This window comes from Pygoscelis adeliae, unplaced genomic scaffold, assembly GCF_000699105.1.
Source record: "Pygoscelis adeliae isolate BGI_AS28 unplaced genomic scaffold, ASM69910v1 Scaffold3, whole genome shotgun sequence".
NCBI classification, from domain to species: Eukaryota; Metazoa; Chordata; class Aves; order Sphenisciformes; family Spheniscidae; genus Pygoscelis; species Pygoscelis adeliae.
Genome location: NW_008824446.1, coordinates 3,682,041 through 3,707,834, shown reverse-complemented (window position 1 = coordinate 3,707,834; position 25,794 = coordinate 3,682,041).

Here is a 25,794-nt window from a genome sequence, read left to right as displayed (position 1 = left end):
TTGAATACATTGAAATGAAAGCTCACTCAGATAATTTGGTCTTGAAAAACACTATCCTAAAATGAAAGTTTGTTGCAGAATGGAATATATTCCTACACCAAAACACTGCGAAATTGTCAGAATTGACCTTAAATCCTGTCTTTTTTTTTTTTCAGGTGTTAGGGCTTACCCTTCCTGCTAAACCTGAGAGTGCCTCTTACATTCAGTAATAAACCTTACAGTAGTGCTATTCCACTGATCTAGCCGAAAATCCAAAATGCTCTACAAGTCTGAACTCTTAACATTCAAAGTAATGTTCAGTGTAGGAGCACTGACACTTCACGGCTGCCTGGGTCTGTATTCACACCTGGAGATTTCACCATGAAGACTACAGAGAAACCAGTGAGGTTTAGCCTGATCACCACATTTCTATTCTGAATGATATCTGATGGGAGTCAAGACATGGAATGTGGGCAGAAAACACCGAAGTATTTTTAATCATTTTTCTTTCTCTTGAACACATGAGACAAAGGAAGGTGTGAGGAGGATATCGCCTGAGCTGGCTAGCCTGTATTACCATCTAGCATGTGTGGAAAGTGATTTAAGAGCAACAGGTCACACTTCACTTTGAAGTTCAGATATTGCCACACCTTTTTGAAGACATGATCCTGCGAAGTGCTGAGCACCCTGGCTGAAGGCCAGGAAAACACATAAACACATGCTTAACTCTAATCATAGGACTAGGCCCCTTGTGTTAAAGTTGACATGTGCTGAAGTGCTGGTCTGGATCAGCACCAGAAGATTCAGCATCCTTCAGGATTTATTCCTCAGCCAATAAACTAAAGGCTGCAGCTTAACAGTAAGCCTTGGATTCTGTTTACATTTCCTGCTTGCATTTCAAAAAATAAAACAGTGGTTGTTAAACACAGAAAGTCCTTGCTCCTTTGAGAAAATTGACATAGATGGAGGCACAAAAGTGCATTTTAATAGATGCAGGCAATGGACAGGATACTCACTTCATTTGGCTGCATGCAAATCCCCTCTTTCCCAAATAATCCCTTAATGATCTGCTAGCACATAGCATATTCAGGGTCTGTTTATGTGGAAAACAGAAGTCTTGTCTTTAGGAGCTGGCTTTTGCAATGGTCTCAGGTGGCAGTACTCTGTTCGGGCCAGAAGGTCTTGGGCTGAACTTCCACAGCAGGGCTTAAGCTCATTCCCACTGCTAAATAGGGATTTTGCCATTTTAGAATGGCAAAGCAGTTATTGCAGCTTTCTTCTGATTGTTTCTGGCAGATGCAGCAGGTAAGAGCTAAAACTTACAAAAAGTTGGGCTTTCTAATTCAGGGCAGGGTTGAAATTCAGGCCTGCCTAAAAAGAGTTTATATCCTTAAACTTTGAACACAGATGGTGGACCTGGCATGCCTAGTTATGAACTAGGCTTTCAAGTCTGAAGAAAATTGCAATGAAGGTAGAAGACAATTCTACAGACAACTGTGCAATATTAAATGCAGCTACTAACAGCTCCACTGTTTCCTCTCCAGACTATCATCCTCCTTTCACCATCAACAAAATGTTCTGCAAAAGGATTGCTGCAGCCAGCATGAGGACAAGGTGAAAATGAACATACCTCATTCTCCAACTAAATCGGAACTTAAAGAAGAACTTAATGTGCTTACAGATCATGTTGGTTTCTCCATGGAACCTACAGAAGCTTGGCTTAAATTTGCTTTTGCTACTAAGATCATAGGAAAACTATTTTTGAATTTTTTTTTCTAAATAATTGGAAACTAACTCAAACAAGATTAAACATAAAATGTAAATGTTATTGAATCAATTCTTAAGGCTTAACAAACTTTAAATTCTCTAATTGTTTTAATTATATATCTTTTTCTGGCACTAAATACATTGAAGTACTATGAGAAAAGCAATACTAACTGACAGTAGGAATTATCCAATTCCATGTAAAAATCTGTTCCTGCAAGATGTCTCTCTGTCAAATTCAATTTTACAAGTGCTAGAGGATGACCTAGACCTTGAGACCATTAGGTGCTTATCAGATGGAACCAAAAGAACTTCCAGATGTTACTGATCCAATTTTGCATGAACATGAGAATGAGAAATTGTTGCTTAAGTGGTAATGCATCTATTTCTACTATTTCCAACAGTATGAAAAGAATGATTATTTATTCCTGAATGTCTTTTTCTTTCTAAAAATTTATTGAAGCTTTAGCCAAGCACAGTAAAACCATGTTGAGTTTTGTTTGTTGGAACTTAGTTACTGGCAAATGATAGTAAAACCAGGAAATATTGTTTTGTGTCTGAGACATTAAACTCACTCTCAGAAGTTCAGAATTAGGGAAGTCACCGTTTTGTGCCTCGTTCTTCAGGTGTATAATGGGAATTCCCTTTTCTAGCTTAATGTATTTCTGAATAGGTCTCTGATACCCAACTCTTTTGGTAGAAAGTGGTTGGACTAGATGATTTATAATGTCCATTCCAGGCACATACTTCTCTTCAGACTGTAAATTCTTGAGGGTTCCCTTAATATGAATTGTTAGCACCTCATCATATTTAGGCTTCTCACTCCCAGGCGCCATTAGAATAAAGTTACTGAATAACAGTAGTTTGCTCCACTCACCCTACAGTGCTAGAAAATTACATTACCTTTCAGTTCATTTGGAAGCAGAACCCTAAGGAACAGCTGGTACTTTTGCATCTTCTGCTGTCAGTTCTGCCCCTTTGTACTTACTCCATGACGGTGTCTGAAAAACACACGTTGTGTGACTGTACTTAGAACATCTCTACTGTTACCAAGCTTTGCAAGTAGAAGCACCACTGATTTCTCTGCCCTGGGATTGCTTTTTGGGGGGAAGGGGAGCAGGCTGAAATTAAGATGGAATTTGTAAACTGATTCTGATTAACTTGATCTGATTGTGTGAGGGAAGTTATTTTAGAGCATTTCCTTTATTTTTCTTAAAAGAGTAGCCTAAAAGGATCTTTTACAGGGATCTTTTTCATATTCTGTTTCTGTTTAGCTATCATCTGCTGTCAAAGGTGTTCACACAGACCTGAACTATGAGTTGTGGCACTGTGGTAAACTGCCTCCCTTGGAAGACTTTTAGAAGCCCTTCTTTGAAGGTTTGGCCTTTAGCCTATGAGGGTCAAAACACATTTAGGAGCTTATATTATTTGTCACCAGGGAGAGCCTAGGGTAAACCTAGAAGCACATTTCACTTCAGAATCCACATGATTAAAATTAAAATAGTATGTCTGGTATGTATACAGAAAAAAATCATTGGATTTTCGTCTGTGTCTTCAAATAGATCCAGCAGGCAATTAATCCAAAATAATATATATAATGTGTGTAATATGTGTGTATATATGTATATATATGTCTGTATATATAAAACATATGCAAAATTTCCATGTCAATAGATATCAACATTAATATATTAGCTCAACAGAACTCTGCAGGCAAAGTCCTGATTCCATAAGTTTAAAACTTTGCAACTGCCTGTGGAACTTGTGTAGCCAGCCCCACTGGAAATGATGATTCACAGATATTTTATGTCCAACTTACAAAAAGTAGCTTTGTCATAGGATATTGTTATGGAACTGGTAATGAAATTGATCACAAGGGTGCCTCAGATGCACCTTTCATATACAGAGTGAGTTTTAACTTTCAAATTTCATATCCAAAACATCGCCAGAAAACGATGCATTCTTCATGAACTGGTCTATGACATATCAGAGAGAACTATTGCACAACTAATTTTTAGCATCACTGTCAACCACTCATCTTCAAAACCGCTATGACCGGTAGGAGAATATAACAGTCCTGTAAAATAAACATCCTTGCATTTTAAAGCAGCCCAAAATTGTACTGTAAATTTAGGATTATATTTTAACAGCATGAGAGAATCTCGAGGTGATGTGGAGTTGGCCCAATTATTTTGCATTCATTCTCTGTTCTGTCCAGGGAACTCCTAAAAGGAAATGTTAAGACCAGAGATTTCTTGTACTCTAGATGTAGTATATAGCGGCTATGAGCTGAAACAATTCAGAGCTCTGGATCTGATGCTCCGTATCTCCATATATTAAAATACAGAAGAAACAGAGTAAGGAGGAGTAAAATTCTTCCAGAACTGATCCATAGTATTTGTCATAAACTTTGCTCTAGGATATTGCACTGCATGCGGGAGCTAATGAGTCACTAACTCAGAAAGCAGGAGACTTGTGTTATGTTACTTACTCTGCCATTAATCTGTTGTGTAGTCTAAGCAAGTCACTTCCCTTTGTCTGTCTCGATTCTCTTTTTCCCTTGTCTTTTCTATATAGAATATAAACTTTTTAGGATTAGACTGACAGGCTATATTTTGATAATATATATATGCTAATGCCAGCCCTAAGACTCCAAGTGCTGGATCAAAACCATCACAGCTGCATGATGCGAAACTCTTCTCCAGTATAAACTCACTCTGAAGGTACAGTTTTGGTTTTTGTTTGTTTGTTTATTTGTTTGCCAGAATAACCTTGTACTAGCAGCCTGTATGTACACTAGGCCTCTTCGCTACCTCAACTCTTTACCTTATCAACTGTGGTGCTTCTTCTCACATCATGGGAAAAAGCTAGTTTACGATACAAAGTAAGGTCCTATCATGTTCTGGTTACTTTGGCTGCAATACAACTGTGTGTCCAAGCCTGACCTGGACCTAAACAGCTGAATGATTACCAGCTCAGATCTGGTACCATACCAGATTGGAACAATCTTCTTATGCAGCATCTTTGGGGTCCAGGTTGCTTCTGGAACTTTTAGATACTAATATAACAGTTGCACCTCGAGCAACATTAACAGAGCCTTTGTCTCACTGACTTTGTTTGAGTTCGTTCTTCGAGCTGTTAATTTATGCTGGTGGAAGAGAGAGTTAACTTTCATGTTCTACAGGTGAGAAATACATATCTTTACAAGCATACTTTCTGATTGTTGGCTTTTAAAAGTAACATATTTTTCTTTCATGTTTTAAAAAATAGTTTGGATTTTTGCATTTATTTGTGCTGCGGGGATTTTTTAAAGGAAAATGTAGGTCCATTAAATAACTGAGATTCACAGAATGACTGACATTTTTGACAGAGATTATATAGTATTGACAACATTCATGTAAAATGGAAGTGTGAAATGTAACATTTACTAATAGCTTAATAAATTGATCACCGGAAATAGTTTCTCTTAAACAAAGTAACAGAGACTCATCCCTCCTTTGCTCCCTCCCCTCTCTTCCTTCAGAGAAGGAGAAACACAATTACACTTCCGGGAAAGAGGTCTAGTGTTCACGCTTCATCAAAGGAGGATCAAACACTTTAAACTGTTCTTTTTCAGGTTAATAGTTTCCAGACTATCATTAGTCATTTATTATTTTTAAGTGAGAAAAGTCATAGTACTGAAAATAAAAGCAATATCCAAAGATTGCAAAAGTTTGACCTGTAATATCTAGTAGACAACTTTTATTTGGACTGAAAAAATCCTGTAGGATGGAAATACTGGCACGTTATCATCTTTTTGTGCTCAATATGTTTTTGATGCTTCTGTTGTGCTATTGCTCTTATTGCTCACATAGGAAGCAATATTGAGTATGATGTTTTGTACTTTTGTGGCTAAGTTAAACAGCACTGCCCAGTCTGGATTTAACAAAGTATTGTACCGAGTTGTAAATGCAAGCAATTGTATGATAAACATTTATTGAGAAGTGGAGTATTTTTATATGTTCCTTCCATCCCTCTGTGTTGCCAAGGTGACCATACAGAGATAAGCCAGCTTGAAATGTAAATAATCATATCCCCGAATATTTCAAATTCAGAATGTCTACTGAGTAACATTAGAACTGTCAGACTTATACAAGTAATTGTATCTGAAAGATTCTGCAGCTTTTAGTTACATGTCTTTTAAGGTTATAGCCTCACAAGAAGGCAATCCACTGAATTATGTTTTTCTTCCCATAAATTGCAATGCAGCAGTATTCTGTTGTAAGAAATAAATTGTTCAGAAAAAGTAAATTCAAGGTAAGATGCAGAATTACTGTGATGTCATACTATGATGACAGACTCTGACAATCAGTCATCATAGCTTGAAGGCTTGATGACTGCTAGACTTTTTCAGTCTCAGTACTTCCCAAGAGAATTCTTCAAATGCTTATGTACTACACAGAAGTATGAGTTTACATGTGATGGTACTGAATAACCTACTAGTTGTTTGCATAACTTTTGACAAATTTTCACAATTTTTTTAATGAAGTATCTCTTTATTATTTGATAATCTCTTAACTTCTATTTCTCCTTTGATATTTTCCTGATATAAGGCTGATATAGGCTTGTATCAGCTTGATATCAGCTGATATATCAAGCATATCAGCTTGAAGGCTGATAACCTTCAATGTATGATTTTTATAGACGTTCACCTGACTGTCAGCAACTAACTATTGTCAAGCACTGGCTTAGGCTTTCTTTCGAACACTTTTCCATTTTCCAGATTTCAGCTCTATGGAAAAAAAATGCTCCCCAAAAACACATAAGTGAGGCTTGTCGCTCCAAGGAGACTTCAGAGCTGAAAGTCTCGAGGTCATCATATTAATTCCTCACATGCTGTACCACAAATGCTGTAGGGGATACCCTATTTCACTCAGTTGAAAGGTCGGGTTTCAGAGGTTAGTAGATGACAGAGAACATGTGCAGCTTCCAGAAATGGAACAGAGCTCTGGCACAAGAGTTCTAAAAAGATTTCCTAAAAGTGTAAGAATCTTCCTAAAATTATGAAAAAAAAAATAGTAAATATACACACTGAAGAATCGTTTTCCTTACTTTTCAGATGCAGACAAGTGGGGTTTTCAAAAATCACACAGTAATCACATGTATTTACACGTTTATGCTCTTTTAAAAATATGACTCTGTAATGCAGATCAGCCAGTGACTTAGGCATGGTAACACTGTGTGTTACTAAGCTTAATTTTTTAGCATTTTCCAAGCTTTTAAGTACTGCTCCTGATGCTTGGGCAGAGCATACAGGGCAGTCAAGTTCCTACAGAGAGATCATGTGAGTTCAGGAAACTAACTTATGCTTACCTTTTAAGATCCATGTGGCATGGAAGGGAACAAGATTCCTATCTCTTCCATGACTCTGCTAGCTATGACATTTGCCTGGGAAGTAAAAGAGCAAAGTTCAGAGCCCTCCTCAAACAAAAATTATCCTTTTCCTACCTTTCAGGACAGAGTCTCATCCAGAAGGTTGCATGCAGGCTGGAACTCAGCTGCTCCCTCCCATTCTTTTGTCCACTTCTGCTATGCTGGACTGGATTCCACACATTTGGCAGATGTTATCATAACTCTTGTGTCATGTAAAGGAGACTGCAGGGTTAATCGACTTGTGGGGAGCTGAAGTCTTCCTCACATTCCAGGAAAGAGGAACAGAGTATTTACCATGTTGCATCATGGTGGCAGTCAATGCATGAGTATTTGTATGGGCATGGTCCCGCATTCGTGCTACCATTCTCCTTTGGGAGTATCTTATGCCCACCAGGAAGTGGTGGAGCTTTCCACATATGTGTGTAAAAAGGGGATTCTGCATTTTTTCCCTTAAGTGTGCCTGCCATTAGATTAGGGAAGCAGTCTCAGAGTGAAGTAAAAACTTGTTTCTACAAAGATTAGTTTTTCTTCATACCACTAAGACAATAGGAAACAAAACACCATAAGCTTTTGAAGAGCAAGGTGAGAAAATCTGTTCAGAACCAGAGATCAGGTACAGAGCAAGATGAAGCAGGACTGAAGAGAGACTAAGAGAGACAAGATAAAAAGAGCAACCAGGAAGAAGGAAATACAGCTACAGGTATCAAATGCAATTAGAAGAGTGGGTTAGTTGTGGGATCACCTCACACAGCAGATGGAGAAACATCCATTAGTCACGCTCACAGTCTAGTTCTCAGGTGGTGATATCTTTAAACGTCATTTAATTGTTCTTAGTCAGAAAGAGATTTAATAGGTCCGGTGTAGTCTAGCAATTAAAAAATATACGGAGAAAAAGGATATGCAACAAGTTTTTTCCCCAAAATGAAGATTGTAAAATTCTTGCCAATTTTTAGATAAACAGGTACTAGCCTGTACACTGGAAAAATGGCAATATGTGCCCCCTAGCACTCTTTAGAAGTGACCAAACTTTGTGTCAGCAGCCAAAATAGCTTTCTAAGGCACGAGATAATCATCCCTCATATTGGATGTGACTTTTGTCTGCCCCAGTGACTGGATCATTGCTGCCAGAAGCAGTTTGTAATGTGTTGGAGGGCTGCTCTGAGGAATGATGGAAGGGAGGGCAAGCAGGGTGGGAAGGAATAGCCAGCTACCGCACAACAGATATTTTATAGCAGGAATTCACACTGAGAGGCTGTTGGAATAATGTTCAATGAATGGCAGTGCTTGAAATACTATTCTTATTGTACACACAAGGACCGATTCAGATAGGGCATAAGCAGGTGCAGCTTCATTGAAGTCAATAGTGCAGCACCCACTGGGCCTGAATTTAGCTCACAGTAGGACTTGCTGTGAAGTGTATTACACTAATGATAGCTATGGCAACATACTGTTTTCTGCATGACCTAGATGCATTTGCCCCACATAGATGTTTTCACACCAAGACAGTGTTGTTTCTGAGTTTCTTACCAGAAAGAAGATGAAATTGAGAGATGCATTTTTAGGCTCTAGATTATGCCTTTCTGTGGGTTTTAACCCATTTGTTGAAAGATGATACAGGGCTCCCCTTCGTGGTTAGTAGGCCTATAAGGATTTTGCAAATAGGCTTTCTAAAGCCAGGTTCATATCAATAGGTTCCCAAAGTTAACTGTAATTTTCTATTCAATTGTTCAATCATTTTAGTTCGCAATACGCATTTTGTAAAGACAGCTTTTTTTTTTACCAGCTCCTACACAGTGGTACTTAGTTATGGAAAGCCAAATTACTCTTTTCCTTCCTCAGTAGAAGATATCCAGGGAATCATATGTTCCAGGCTTGGGAAAGAAGATTTCCTGAGATATATAGATAGAAAGACAGTTTGTTGGTAAAATTCTGGTTATCAGGGTAGAACATGCACTTACAGACTTGCCATCTCTAAAATAAAGTGCAAACTTTTTATCTGATTTTTAGTGTTTTACATGGATATAAGGGCCTACAAACTTCTTCATCTTTATAAAGCATTGTCAAGCACTATTTCTACATCAGGGGAAGTCAGATAATCAAAAAGTTGTGGCTTCCTGTGCAAGCTATTCAAGACTCCACAGTTTGTTTTTGTGGTTTTTTTTTAGTTTTGTTTTGAGCTACATGATAAAGTTATTTGATACATGTTGGCTCCTTTCCTGTAAGCCTGATTCTCTCCACCTTCCACAAAACATATTGTTCTGTGCTGCTTTCATGTTTTCTTTCTATTCTTCTAACAAGATAAGAAAAAAATGGGTAAGTTTTAAACAGTGTTTATTTATTTCCTAAAAGTGCAGTGTATTTATTGAGTATATCATGCTTGTCAGAATACTCCATCCTTCCTTTAGTTCCAAACTATCACACTATGAAATAACTTTATGAAAATCTTCTATAATGTACAGTGTTGGGAAAAGCTGTACATAGGGGAACAATAATTCTGATCAAATAATTGTAAAAATAAATATATGAGCAGCAAATAACCTCAACATTAAATTCAATAAAAATTACACCCAAAGATTATTAAGTATTTTTTACTCCTGATTAATTAAGCAAACATTTGATTAAAATTGAAGTAGACTACAGCTAAGTTACAGAGCAGGTTGTATCCATCAGACTTCTATACCTCACTTTCTCAGATTCAAATTATGGCGTTGGTTGATCCACTTGGATTTACTGGATCTTCTCTAATCCCTCTCTGTATACTTTTAAAACACTTACAAAATGGCCTCCTCAGCACAGATCGTGATTCAGACCTACAGGAGGAATCTATATCAAAAATCAGTGCAGGTGCTGCATGGAAATATGGTCCTCATTTGTGCCACGAGGTGTGTGAGTCTTCGTACACTGCAAGGAGGATCATCCAGAAAAGGGTGATACAAATGGTTATACTTAGCTCTGGTGCACAGCTGGAACAATTTGTTACAGAATGGCAAATTATTTAATTATTTTTGCAAATCATGTAACTTGTTTACATGCATTTTAACCAATGTGGTTCTGATCTGCATATAAAGCCTGTGTATTAAACCTTCTATATTACACAGTATTCAAAGATAGCAATCATGTCAAGATTTATAATTGATTGAACAAAATATTTTAAATGAAAATAAAGCAATACATGAATGAGTTGTGTCATGGTTTAACCCCAGCTGGCAACGAAGTACCACACAGCCACTCACTCAGTCCCCCACCCCGGTGGGATGGGAGAGAGAATCAGAAGGGTGAAAGTGAGAAAACTCGTGGGTTGAGATAAAGACAGTTTAATAGGTAAAGCAAAAGCCACGCACGCAAACAAAGCAAAACAAGGAATCCATTCCCTACTTCCTATTGGCAGGCAGGTGTTCAGCCATCTTGAGGAAAGCAGAGCTCCATCATGCATAATGGTTACTTGGGAAGACAAATGCCATTGCTCCGAACGTCCCCCCTTCCTTCTTCTTCCCCCAGCCTTATATGCTGAGCATGACGTCGTATGGTATGGAATATCCCCCTGGTCAGTTGGGATCAGCTGTCCCAGCCGTGTCCCCTACCAACTTCTTGTGCACCCCCAGACTATTTGCTGGTGGGGTGGTGTGAGAAGCAGACAAGGCCTTGACTCTGTGTAAGCACTGCTCAGCAGTAACGAAAACATCCCTGTATTATCAACACTGTTTTCAGCACAAATCCAAAACATAGCCTCGTATTAGCTACTATGAAGAAAATTAGCTCTATCCCAGCCAAAACCAGCACAAAATGTTACAATGATGAAATGAATAGGAAATGGATTTCTTTCACAAAATAATCTATTTTGACTTTTTTTCATTAAAGAAGGTGTACTTTTAAGAAATATTTTAATATTGAAAACCAGCATTTTTTGAAATAAAGTTAATTTACCCTTCCAATTTGTAAGATTCCTCATGGAGCAGTGGAAAGAAATCACCACAGATTTTATCAGTTTCATGCAAAATTTACAGAACTTTGTTATAAGTTTCTAATTCTAACCTTTCCTATATTAGGAATGGAAGGTGGAAACAGAAGCTTATAATGAGTTTCAATCTCTTATACACCTGTTCAAAATTGTCCACATGCTGTGACAAATCAGACCTTTGCTTTTAATGTTGATACGTGAAACATTTTTAATAGTTTTAGATTCATCTGAGTTTGTGAAGATTGAAGTGTTGTGCTGTGTTGGCAGTTCTGTGTTTGGATCTTAAAGGCAAACTTGCATCTGTAGATTTAAGCATTTCAGCTTATGTTACAGTAATTCTTGTTCTTAAAAGTAGGCAAGATTTTCAGATGTGCTTGATTAAAATCCAGAGCAATTTGGTTCAACAATTCTCTTATGGTCACTTGAAAAAGTTTGTGCTTAAACGGGCTAAAATCCAGTATTCTATTCAAAACATTTGATTTTATATAATATAATTGTGAGCAATTTTGTGTCCCTGTTATATTTATGGAACAATCACATAGCATTTCACATATGCTAATACATGTTGAGTCTGGGATATTCCAATGCCTGTTGCTGTATAATTGGAGATATATCAGGATGCGAAACGCTGAAGACTACTCAGAAAGTTGTAGCAGAATGGGAGAATCACAAGTTACAAAACTATGGATAAGCAACTGGATGTTCCAGGGCAAAAGATAGTGATTTTTTAGGTGAGTAGGATTTCACATCATGAACAATCAGAGAAGAATGAAACAAGGACAAAGAATATTTCTTTATGATGTAAATAAAATCACCAGTTGCCACAGTATGAAAAGCTTCCTGGGATAACATGACTACACTTCAAAAAAATAACAGTGAGGGCTCCATTCCTCACATTGCCAAGGAGTTCCCTGTGTAGTTGAATTGCTTCATAGTGTTGACGGTAGTAAGAATAAAAACATATATCTCAAACAGTGTACTGCTTTTTTCCTTCTGGTTTACTGGACTTTCGTTGTGTGGGGTTTTTTTCCTCTCTCCAAGTCAGGAAAAACTATTAGGAGAGAGATAGATTTCTCTAATGAGCCTACAGGTAATGCAAAATTCATATGCTTCCACCTGCAGCTGGGCGAAGCATGATATGGTGCACAAATAAGAAAGGAAATTTTTCCCCGGTCTTTCGGAGGTGAGAACCCTGGTTACTACTGGGCATCATGACCCACTTGTTCATTTTTAGGAAGAAGTGGATACTTTCCATGGGAGAAGCTCGAGCATCAGATTTGCTCCTTGGAGCATTAATAAAAGGGCTCAGTTAGCTTCATCTCATTATTTTACTATGAGTATTGACTTTGGCCTAGAGTCATGTATAGATAAAATGGTGCAAGGGCTTGTCCTAAGTGATTACTCAGAATTACAAATCATTTCACGTGTAACTGAATACTGCAGCCTAGCTGGCACTCTGCCCCTTGCTTTTCCCACCTTCAGCCCTCCAGCATCCCCCTCTCCCCCTCCCCTGCCCCAATAAGAGAATGAATCCAGCTTTGGTTAAATGGGCAATTAATCTTACTCACTGAAAGCAGAATTTTAATTCACCAGCATGAGGAGGACATACATGCCTATCACACAGCACTATGCCAACAAAGATTTCAAAAAAATAGTTGATGGGTAGCCTCATAGCAGGGAGACAACAAGGAGCATGTAACTGTGTATGTGCCCTTTCTCTAACAAAGTAAACTCTAACAGACAGGACTGAGGGGTTTTTTTTGTGTTAGTAATTGGCTGATCATGGCTGATCATGTAAAAGGTTATCCACTAAATGTATATGTTTTAAAAAGGAATGAGCAAGAAAGTGAGAAAGATAAATTTTAATGGCGCTGGGATTCTAAAAGCCCATTATTTTTAGGAGTGCGGAGAGGATCAATAAAATAAAGAGACACATAAAAGCTCAAGATACTCTTGGTACATCCAAATAAAATAAAATAGAAAGCGCAACGTTCAACGTATAGAGTACAAGATGGGAGATGAGAAGAGAGTCTGTTAGGGATATACCAGGTTTCCTGAGTGCATCTTCTGTGGTATATTACAGCAATTTTCCCCTGAGCAAGACCCTAGCATTTTGTCTAAGGCTTGTGTCATATCTAGACTTTGTGTGAAGGAAGAAGAATCTTGAAACAGTTACTTTGCACAAGTACCTATGAGCAAGGATGTGATTTAATATATATTCCTGCTTAGTCAGATATCAAATTCCCATAGGTCACAGAGCAGATTTTTCTCCCAGTTTAGTACAGCTCTAAACAGAATAAAAATGCTTTCTGTCAGCCACATGGTATATAAAGCAATCATATACCTGACAGTGCCTGCTCACAAAGGAAAGTCAGAGTTGAGTAATATTATTTACATATTTACTTACATATTATGGTGAGATGTTTTATGGGAATATGTCTTTGGTACCATTTTTGCTTATTATGATTATTTCTACATTAAAAACAGATTAAAATACAGCAAGTGCATATGTTTCGAGAAAAAGCAGATCTTGCTTAATTTATAACTATAATACCAATACCTCAACTGAATATACCATAATTTTACACTTGGCTTTGTAAAGAACTAGCAAAACATGCCAAATACAGCAAACAACTTAAGAAATGCCAATGAAGCTTTGACCTTGCCAAATTAGAGCCTAAATTATTAATGACCATCATTAACAATATATAATAGATTTATAATTGCAATAACTGCTTTGCTGAGGTGTATGCATTTTTTGGAATTGAAGGATCATATTGTTTTTCCTGTTCAGTTGCATTTCATACTTCAATGTTTGGGCTCTTTTTAATGTTTAAACCATCAAGATTCATACAGCTCACAGACCTGTGTTTAACCCCTTAGTGGAATCAAGTCTGTTGCATGCATGATGACTGAATACATAAGTCACAGGAAACTGTGCCTCCTGAAAGAATTGGCTAACCTCGCCATTTTGGGAGATAATCTGAAGAGCCTTCTTGACAGAGTGTGGCATGGAATATATCTGGTTATTATAATTATTGTAACTAGCTGAAGGTCCATTATGCAGTAATATATACTCAATAAATCATTTGCCAGTTGTGGTTGCTCCACCTGTCAAACCATAGTTCAGCTGACTACTAAATGTGTGTGTGTTTTTGGTGGTGGTGTTCTAATCTGTTTCCATTTCTTCAGTGATGTTTAAAAGATTACTATTCCTAATTTGCAATATTATCGTAAAAATAATCTCTTTTCACCTAAAGAAAGAAACAGATAGAAAGGTTAAGATAAGTCCTGAATACCTTAGTGCTCAGAGGAATGTCTGTACAGAGTAATATGATGCAAATGAACTGGACAAAGACAAACATCTACCTTTTCAGTAAATAATTAATAAAGTCAGGTGTGCTAGCTGGTCATGATGTGACATTTTTGAAGAATTTAATAAACTCGGGAAGCTTTTCCTACAAATATTTTGAGAGAACCAAAACGGTGAACTTATTTATGCTTGTAAAAATTTCCATGTGCACAATAGCTGCAAGTAAATTTGTTACTGGAATGTACTTTTATAGATAAAATCAGCAAAACTACTCTATTTTGAAAACACGAACCCTAAATATTGACTGACACAACAATGTCAGGATCTGTTTAGGCCAGGACTAGAGTCATAACTTAACTGACTCATATTATTACCACCAGCTGCTCAAACTATTCCATCAGAATGAGGATGGTCTCTCTTATTGAGCCATAAAACTTATCATCAGTAAGAAACTTAAGCAACTCATATAACTTAAACAACTGAACACTTGCTACTTTAGGCAGATCATACAAAGGACTTTATGTTCCTTCTTGCCTATAAAACTGGTAAAAAACAATGAACAAAACCAATAATGTGTAATCATTCAGTTGGTCAACACTTTGGAAATTATAATTATCTGGCAGAAAAGTATTCATGGAAAATGTGTTTCTTACAGTTTAAAAATTTATAGATATTGTTTAAATTATTTTAGGCCCTGATATTTTAGAATAAAAGATATTTTTTCCCCCACATTTCAGCAGGGCTAAGAAAATCAAGGAGTGACAAAAAGTCGTAAAACAGGAAAAAATAAGCATATACTTCATAGCAAAATATATTTAAAATGCATTAAGGTTTCAAAGACAACCTGCATATGAAATGTAGAAGATACGCAAATGAAGTTCATTTGTGCATCTTGTGTGTGTGCATCATGATATTTTATGTACATGTGTCTGCTTTGCTTGGCGCACTTGAATTAGGGCAAAAGCCGATGGGATACTACAAGTGAAAAAAAGCCCATCTCTGAGAAAGAGGACAACATCAGAAACAAAGTTATGTTTTAACATTTTTATTAACCACGGTAGTAGAAGACAGATTCTGATGTGGTGTTTTAGCATCCCTTAATGAAGGAGACTGACCATAGTCTGGGCCAGCCTGGCAGGAAGCTGTTGACCAGGGAGGAGGGAAAAGATGCTCTAAAGCATCCTCCAGAGCTTGCCAGCTGTTAAGCCCATTGAAAATGAGATGTTCATCTGGTAAAATGCCTAGTATCAAATTTCATTAATAAAACAATTTCTTTATGACCACTGTTTGAACTCAATATGCTATATGCTCTATTCTTTCCCTTTCAGCACAAAGGACTGGAGAACAGAAGATGAATTGACCTCCACTGCCGTAAAAGGATGCACGTTCCAAAGATCTCTATCTTCAGGGTCTACAGTGGGGAGAGACCTGGAAGAGGCAAAAGTTGCTGCTTTGCAGTGCGATCCCATTTACACAGAAGAAGGCTATAAGCTGAAATGTAGCCTACTTTTGATCTGTTTGGTATCACAGTGTCTCAACATCTCCAGGCACCCTCTCTTACCACCTCTCTGCTCTTTGCAGGCAACATTGGCCAAAGGTAGGTTCTCCAGAAGACTGAGTGCTGTAGATAATTTTCATCTTAACCACTTCATGAGTAGAAGCTATACTTCTGAGTCGCAGTGCCACCCTGAATCTAGTCATATGTCAGTAAATAAATAGACCTGCTTAGTTCTACATGTTTCTTCTCTTTCATAGACGGAGAAAAAAATTGAAAAGGTCATTTGTAGAACAGAAGAAGGAAAGAGCACATAAGTATTATTCTAGCAGAGATTTTATTATTACTACAGACTACAGAAAAAAAAAGATTTTCTCTAGCAAAAACTTAAATGAATACAGACTCATTTAAAATCCGCATCATGTTTTCATGCCCTCATGTTTCCTTATTTTTCAGTGACTGGAGCAAAACGGCAAGACAATGTAGGTGTAGTTAATTCCATTCCTGAGAGGGAGCTGTTGACTCCATGGTTGAATAAATTATTCATTAAATGCAAAGGAAAAAGAAAGAGTAAACAAAATCAGTATGTTACTTGCTTTTACCTTTGATAACCTCTCACATCTAATTACAAGTAAAAGGCTTCTCTGTATCTGTTGTCAAAATTAAAATAATGGATATTTTCTACTTCCTCTCTAGCCCTTTCAGACATCCTGTGAAACTACAATAGGGTGCTGAAGTTCTGTCTCTGTCTGGGTGACTTCTCTGCAAATGAAGATGGATGGAGTTTTTCCATTTTAATTAGTAAGACCAGCTGCTCTCTAAAAGGGAAAGTGGGTTGGATTTTTGCAGGTCTTCCAAGCTAATGTGTCATCAAGGTTTTAGCGAATGATTAAATAACTTGCTGGCGTAAGTTTTTACAGATAAGACATCTCAGCAATTTAAACAGACATCATGCAGATGAAAAAAGTCTCCTATTCATCCATATATATTTGTACATATATACATATGATGTAGCAAAGATATTTATTTTTGACCTATTTTGACAGTTGTTTTTAACATTCTAAAAAATTCACAAATTGTTTCACATTTATTTACCATATTTCTTAAATTGTCATCTCCCCCACCTTCTTTCACCAAAAATAGACTTTTTGTGATTAAAAAGATGTTTACAGCACTAAAAGTATGGTTGCTGTATGCTTCTTGCTATTTCTTTTCAGAGCCCCTTCTTTTTACTGATCATCAGGCATTTTTTTTTTTATTTTTTTTTTTCTCTCAGCAACTTTCTCAAATACCTTGCTTTGCTTGGAGAGATACATTTCTGTTTAACAGCCAGAAAAGGTTGCTACAAGCACAAAGTAGCTGACCCTTATCTTGAAAGAGCCCCTCTGCATCTTGATAGGCTTCTACCTATCCATGGATCTCTGGTAATGAGGTGATATCTGATTAAATCTGAAATTTCTATGCTGCAGCACAGAATAGTAAGCTGAGAACAATCTTTTAAACTGTTATTTTCTAATGAGCTGCATTAGCCTGTGGGGTTTTTTTTCTGTTTTGCTAAATATACAGAAAGCAGTTCTGTGCTCTGTTTTAAAACTTAGTAAGTTTTCACAGCTTATATCATAGACCTATAATTGAAAGTGTGCAATGATTCTTAGAAAGGGGTGGTCCATTCCTGTTACAGATAGCCAATGTGCTGGTGTCATAAATGGCCATTTTATAGATGGATAATGTACTATAGTCATAATTCTTTATTGCTGATGGTTATTGCACTAGATCATGACCCTTGGATATTGAGAGTCAGTTTTTAATATCACAACCATTTACAGAGGTTAATGGACTAGGTTTTGCAGCTTTTGACCTTTTGATGGTGAGGGTTAGGAGGTTGCATTCGTGCACTAAACTGCCAGAAAAAATCTGTTTATTTATCTTAACTGTAATAGACATGGTTACTGCTTTTAATCAAGAAGCTGAGAGAAATGTGACTTGCAAGAATTGAAATTATTGGAGCTGCATCTTCTAAGGTACACAGTGTGAGATTTTAAATTCTTATTGATGAGAAAGTCAATGTTTATTAACATTCAATCTCTACTATGTTTCATCTACATAAAATTACTTGAAACTGAATTTTTTTAGCTTTAAAATATTTGAAAACCATGGTTCTCAATATGAAATTGTTTTGAGGATCATGATCAGGCTTATGATTTGGCTAGGTTACCTATGCGTGTCTTGCTCAGGTGATATGTGTACTGACCTGAAACGGTCACAGGAGGCTAATCGCAAGGGTAAGTTTTCTCATTTAAGTATATGAACTCTTCTGTTTCAGAAACCATTTTTCTTATGTTATAAAATGCCTGCAACATGAGGCAGCCATTTTAGTGCTACTCCAACAATGAAACAAACATCAGTTCTGCAGTGTCAATAATAGTGTGGACTTTAAAAAACGGATGGAGAAAAGGTGGTGAAGCTATGGCAGAAAGAAGTGGGAACATTGAATAGAAAATAGTAAAAGCATAGTGAGTTCTATAAGTTCAGACCAAGACCTGATGCTCTGACCAAGGTTTCTAAATTGTCCTAGTCATCTTTTTATAAGTTAATTCTAAGAACTAGAGACTTAGAGATTACTTGCTTTGCTTCTAGTCAGCAGAAGTTTTGCAGATTTCTGATTTTTTTAGAATTATTATTACTATTATTTCTTTAAAAAAAAGTCTTGACTACAGGATAATTCAGAAAGGCTCATAGGAAATTTGTCCAACTCCAACCTGAGAGAATTTGTAAAGCTCCTCAACTGTACTGGCTTTTTTGTCCCTATTTATCCTTCTTACAGCTTTTATCCTCCCTTCCCCCTCTTCTTTACGGCCTTTTCTTTGCTATCATAGCAGTGTGGGTGGGAGTGCTGCACTTTGTTTGCTGAGCCTGTGATGCTGAATGATTCCAATATAATCAAACCACACTTTTATAGTGCCGCTTTATACCATGCAGCCCAGGGTGCTAACAGAATAATAAAATTAGCAGCTCAGATAATGACGAGCAAGACAGGTCAAACAAATAATCTTTTAGACCTGGAATTGAAACTGGAATGGTATCAGAGTTGCAAACAGCCAGAGGCAGCGATGAGAGAGATGAGACAGTACTTAACCAAGCCCCAAGCATAGATATTTGGGGAGTGTTTTGGAGGTCTGATTGTGGATGATACTGAGTGCTTCCTGCAGGCCGAGAGAAAGTCAAAGTGAATGGGATACAGCTACAGTAGCAGCACTGGCAGGTACTCGGCATCTGAAAGGATTGGACCCTAATGCCCAACCTGAATTTTTATTTGTAATCAGTATTGTGTTTTTGAGGTACCTAGGGGCAAGGGTATTTCTACTCTACCTCATCTGTAGTTGATTATCTCATTTTACCTTCAGCTTGACTCCATTTACAATGAAAAAAAAAATGTATCAGTTAACCAAACATTGCTGATGTGATGAAGTACTTATGTGGATTTCTTTAAAAGGGTGTTTTGGGAGGTAAAAGCCAACAGTGCATTAGCAGTTTGAGACCATGGAAATTTCCTCTTTTTCAATCAGGTAACTTACAAATCTCACAGCACAAGAGGAAATGTTTCTTATATTATGAGGATCTAATCCAAATCTATCAAGTAGCTGCCCTCTAAAAGTGTGGGGGATTCTTTAAGATTTACACTGGTTAGGTACAAGTGCTTTTCGCTTATCAAATGGGTGACGGTCAGATCGATTAACTACAGTATATGGTACTTAAAGTGATGAAGAAAGACATTGGATGGTCAAATGATTAATGTCAAGCTATCCATTTTGATGTTCGAAATCCTAATTGTGTTTAGCTCTGACCTCCACCCTCATTGCTACCAATATAATTACAGGATCTCATCTAAATGAGATGGATAAAAAAAAAAAGGAAATTGCTGTCTCCAGTTTTTCTTCAGAAGATTCTCTTATATCTACACAGAGAAAACAGTTAAATTCATCATTCTTTTGGCTGTCTGAAATATGCTCTTAGGAGATAATAGCACTTCATTGCTTAAAGTTATACATTTGTATTTCTTTCTTTCTTTCTTTCTTTCTTTCTTTCTTTCTTTCTTTCTTTCTTTCTTTCTTTCTTTCTTTCTTTTCTCTCTTTCTCTCTTTCTTTCTCTTTCTTTCTTTCGTTCTCTTTTTCTCTCCTTCTCTCTCTTGTTCATTGCTTATTCTTTTGTTTGTACAATGTTCTTTTATCCTGAGCAATATAACATTTTAGTTCTTGTAATAAATGCCTTCATGTGAGGCAGTTGAGCTAAGAGAATGTTATTAGACTGTGCTCTCAGGCAGTGCACCTTCACACGATCAATACGAATCTGAGGCTGTGTTCATTCCCTCTTTGCTTAAATTCCCTGCAAATGTGCAAGGGAAGCAGCAGAGGGTGTCATCAATCATGGGCTACTCTGACATACGCTGAAACCTGACCAATGCTGAGATGTTTTAATAAGGCATCCATTAAAACCCTCAAATAAATTGCAATTTGAAAACAGAACATAATACCAGCCAAGTTTTCCTCATTCATCTTGTGGCATGTCATGTAATGTAATTGCGCTGTTAATTTATCCAAGAACTTTCTCTGTACATGGTTTCATTGGCATTGCTTAATTTCCCTGCAGACTATTTGTGTGTGTATGTGTGCACGTAGGTGGGTGTACATGCATGTGTTGTGCATATATGTATATGTATCTGTTTCTGCTTCAGGGGTAGATTAATGGTTCTGCTTAGCATGGCATTAGCCAGAGAAACAATCAAGGATTTGAAATGTTTGACATTTTGTCAATGGCTCCTGAGCTTTCTGATATTTCCTAACCAGTTCTTGCCTGGAGCAGGCCCCCCTTTCCCTCCCTTCCCAGCTTGCCATTGGTTTATGCCCCTCAAGAGTGGGATCACTCAGAGCGCCTGTGGATCCCATCAATAAATATTGACAAAAGGGTTGAGGGACCATTTAAGATCGCAAAGCAATGGCAGTCAAAACAAGACAATGCTGATTTCTTTTCCTGTGCTTAGGAGGTATGCATGAAGTTTTGACAAGGGTGAGGAAAGTGAGAAGGTGTAAATCAATAGGAGAGAATGAAAAAGTGTTTCTGGAAAATAATGTTAAAGCAATTACATTTAATTTTCCTTTTTTTTAACATAAGCGCTGGGAGGGAAGATGCAGGCAGGAGCTCATATAGATTTCTTTGTCTCCCATGCATAAATCTAAAAGTAATGTTATTCCTCATGTACGGCTGCATCAGCAGTTTCTTCACTTTTATTTAGTCTTCTGGGTTTTTCTTAATCTTTTATCTCTTTTTGCTGTGAAAAAAAAACCTTCATAGGCATAAAGCGAAATATGGCTGCCATGCACATCCACTTTAAATCTGGTCTTCCATTCTAACTTTAATACAAATTATGATTTTGTTTGTTTCAATCAAACAGTTTCCATTTTGGAGTCAATAACTGCCATGCGGGGGGAAAAAAAGCTCCTAAATTTTTTTCAGTACAATGAAATTAAAACTAAATATCAAATACTAATAAATAGCTTTGCAAACTAAATAAACCAGGACAATTAAAATTGACTTCTACAGTTTGATACTTTCTAGGACAATGCACCCCATTTCTAAAGAACTGGTCCTAAAACTATTTTTTTTACTTCTTTGTCTTCAGTTACATTGCAGACATGTATAGGAACATATTCTGTATGTGGATAGAATTAAAGGCCTGGCTTTCTGAGACACTGAGCACCCCAGTTTCTGAATGCCACAGAAACTACAGAGATCGGTACTGCTGATGATAACATCCCAAACATGCAGTACAAGGTTACTAACACATAATGGATATTCCAGTCATTGTAGTGCCAGCATCTTAAATCTTTATGGAAGTAATTTTAAATCATTGGAAAAAAAACCCTTAAGTTTGAATTTTTCAAGCACCTGATTCCATTTTTTTACATCAGAGTTCAGGCATCAGTGTGTAATGCATTTACAAGAACATGAAGCAATATCGCTGAGACCACTCACAAGGGCTTCTTTCCATGCTGACATTCAAACAACTGAACAATACATGTTACTAAAGCCCAGAGCGCCAATTAATATTGGCTTCAGCCACAACATTTCCCACAGCCAACATTCACAAAAGTGTGAATACACCTGCAGAAAAATACATGCACCTAATATTTCACCAATTTTTTCCATGAAATTATTGTAAGTGCATGTTCAAATTACACAAACACAGCTTTTCCAGAAGACTCTACGTAGTTAATTTTATCACACGTAAAGTAGAGTTTTATTTCTTTGTTTCTGTTTAATCAGCCTTAAGATAACACTGCAATTATATGAAGGATTTGGTGTGGTACTTGACCAATTATGCAGTAATCATCCTTGGAATGCTCGTTTTGATATCAAAATGATACTACTGTAATGATCCTGAGTAATCATTACTTCACTTACCTATTTCTATGTTTAATATTCCTAAGATTGCAAATATTACGGATGAGAAAAATTGTCAGAGATCTATTAATAGTGATCTGTTTAGACGTGTAGGTATAAACCATCATTTTTGTGATATATATAGGATTAATGAAATATTAATACATTGAGAATGCTGAATTCAATTCTGGCAGTCTACTTTAAGGAGAAGAAATGAATAGTCTTAAAATGATATAAAAAAACATTAAATAGAAATGTGCTTGTTAAATAATATTAAACAGAGTTTATGTGTCTCTTTCACACACACTGAGCATGATTCTCACGTTCCCTAAGGACACTATACATCACTTTGCTAGGGTAAAGGGAGCATAAATCATATTTACACTTACTTCATGGCTGCTTTATACTGCCAGAATCATGTAAAACAGTGCAAGTGTAAATGAAGTTTGAAATAAAAGGAAATGCAACAAAATTCTGTAAGCACAGGTAAAGCACAAAAGACACACTCATGTATTACTGAACTACAGCTATTATGGAAATCAATGGAGGGACTATTTAGTTTCTTCCTTAGGAAACACAGGAACATTTAAAGGAAAAGGGCTTGACTGTGGAGTCCACTGTGGCCTGCCCCATTTAACCCTGGGATGTTTTTGAAAGGGCTGATTTGTTTTACTTTTTTATTTCCTTTCTCTGAGCTCTTTCTTGATCTGATTTATAATTCTTGCATCTATTGCTGCCTTCAGCAATGTGTTCCATAATTCAGCTACCTTTTGTGTAATTAAATTCTGCTTGAATTGCTTATAGGCTTATATTGCTTATAAGCTTCCTCCTTAATTTCAGTCTGTGATCTCTTGTTTCTAAGTTACTAAAATTGTACTGGCTATACCAGGAATAATGCAGTTATAAAATACCTGTGTCTGAATTTAATCTGAATCTCAGATAGGTGGGCAAGCAAAATCTCTGTAAACTTACATTTGAATTGAAATTTTGATCCTCAGAATTTTCTAGTGCTGGTGTGTGACAGCTGAAATCTATGGAGATAAAGTATGTGACAGTATAAACACTCAATTGAAAATAAAATAAAATTTTCAATCCTGCTCTATATGTTTGCAGTATTTTCTTAACTATTCCTTAGTCCAAATTTGGATACGCCTGAATGTTTAAAATTCCCATTTGTGCTATTTATAATATGAATTTTTATATGCTTTCCTAATGCTCTGGTAGTTATGTGTCTCTTAAAGGAACAGGCTTCTTTCTCCTCCTCCTCCCCCCTTCACTTTGAAAACAATCTCAGGAAAATATGCCAGTAAACCAACACGACCACATGCAGTGATATTTTCAAGAAAACCTCAGGAGAAAACCATTTAAATTTCATAGCATAAATCTGAGCTCTTGGCCAGCCTTCCGTTTGCAAGTCGCCTGTACAACTCTCATGCTAATTCTCCACCAAACCTCCAGTTTTATGAAAGCTATATTTTATCTGTTTGGTTCTTTGCAGTCACATGAGAGTTGAAAAAGGAATATTAGCACCACTCACGTTTTATAGTGGGAGTCACAGTACTTGGTTGACCCCTTTTTCAGGTCCTATTGAATTTCCTATACAAAGGAAATGAAAATGTTTTATATTTAATACAGCAGCATATAACAAGAGGTTTAGTTATTACACATAGTGCTGCAATTTTCTGCCTTTTGTTTCAGTTGCCTGAACTGAAATTTCAAAGCACAATGTTGTTTGTTTGTTTGTTTGTTTGTTTTTTATGTTGAGGCTTCAGACAGGAGGAACAAGGAACATTATCATATGTATGCAATTCACTCTGAGCAGGTAACATGGAAACCAGAGAATACAAGCACTGTATGCACCTTTTGTTATTTGACCCCAAACCTCAGTTAAAATATATTAGAGTTACCTTTTCAGCGAGGCCTTGTTATTGTAGAGCTATTCACAAATAGGTAAAATTATTAGTGTTAAATAATCCTACTCCCTGCACCTACCTGCTCTCTTCCACCTGCCCTGAGAGGAGTTTTAGCATTTGGCTAGTTCTGTCCCCTAAATCTTTTCTTCTAATCTGTTGACCTGTATATCTCTCCCGGTTGCTACAAACCTGAAAAAAAAAGTCAGCTTATAGTACCTAAATTACACCAGCTGTATAAAACAGGACTAAATTCTACTTACTGTGGCAAGAAAATAAAGCATATATCCTAATAAGGAATTTAATACTGATGCCACAAAGTCAATGTTATGACATAATTTAGATTGCTTAAAACATCTTACTGTAAAATAAAATAAAGCAAACACATGTGAAATTCTAATTCTGGGAATTAAGCCATTGGTTTCAATGGGTCAGGATTTTACTCAGAATATTTGAAAGGCCAAATATTTGGCCAGCCTGGAATAGATAGAAGGCTCAAGTAGCTTTGGGGGGGGATAAAAAAAGGTATATATGAGTTGGGCTATATATCTATTGTTCAAACTAATGCACTTATGTATTGTATTTATTTATTTCAGCTTTAAACAGAGATAATACAAATTCTTATCTCAGGGCATTGCTTACAAAATATAAAAATCCAAACAATCTCCTATTGGAAATGGCTAGATTCTTGGCTGGATTATTATACTAGTGATGAATGAAGATAAGAATTTAGAAGAGGTTAAAGTACAGAACACTGCCAAATATATGCTCAAGAGGACATTACAGGCAAAATGGTAAAGGTAAAACAAAGCTCAGCTGAAAGAAACCTCACTGCCTTCTGGCAGAGGCTATGAGTATTTGTAATAAAAATTGATGAAATGGAAGTCACATATCTTCAAGGATAAATATGAGATTATAATAAAAAAGAGACAGCAAAACCAAGTTCATGGCAGGAAAATGTAAAACATCACAAAATAAAATTAAGGGAGGAGATAGGTAATTTTTTTGTTGGTTTTTTTTTGTTTGTTTTGTTTTTTTAAAGGAAAGAGCAGTGGTATGACTAACAGCTTACATTCAGAGCCTGCAGTTCCACAGTATCTGCAATCCTGGAATTAGGATTTTCTTGCAAAATTTAATGTCTTTCTGCAGTATTATTTTTACTTATAAGCAATGAAATGCTCAAGGTTTTCTGGTTGCCAGAAAACATAAATTATCTCTGCATCCTTTATTAGCTCCCTCTTGGCTTCCTTCTCCAGTCACTGGCCTGTTCTTGAATCCTCCAGTACTTGCTATCAGCATGGATGCATCCCTAATTTAACACCCCTAGTTTAACTGAGGAAGCCCTGCAGCCATGACTTTTTCATCGGCTATGGGACCACACACCACAGCACTGGTGCTGCCTATGTGAATGGTTCAAACATCTTGTTCATCCCAACGAATGAAATCCTTATCTACACACTTATCCTTATCTAATCCTTATCTATACACTTGCTCACATGTTAACTAGCAGCAAATAACACGTGC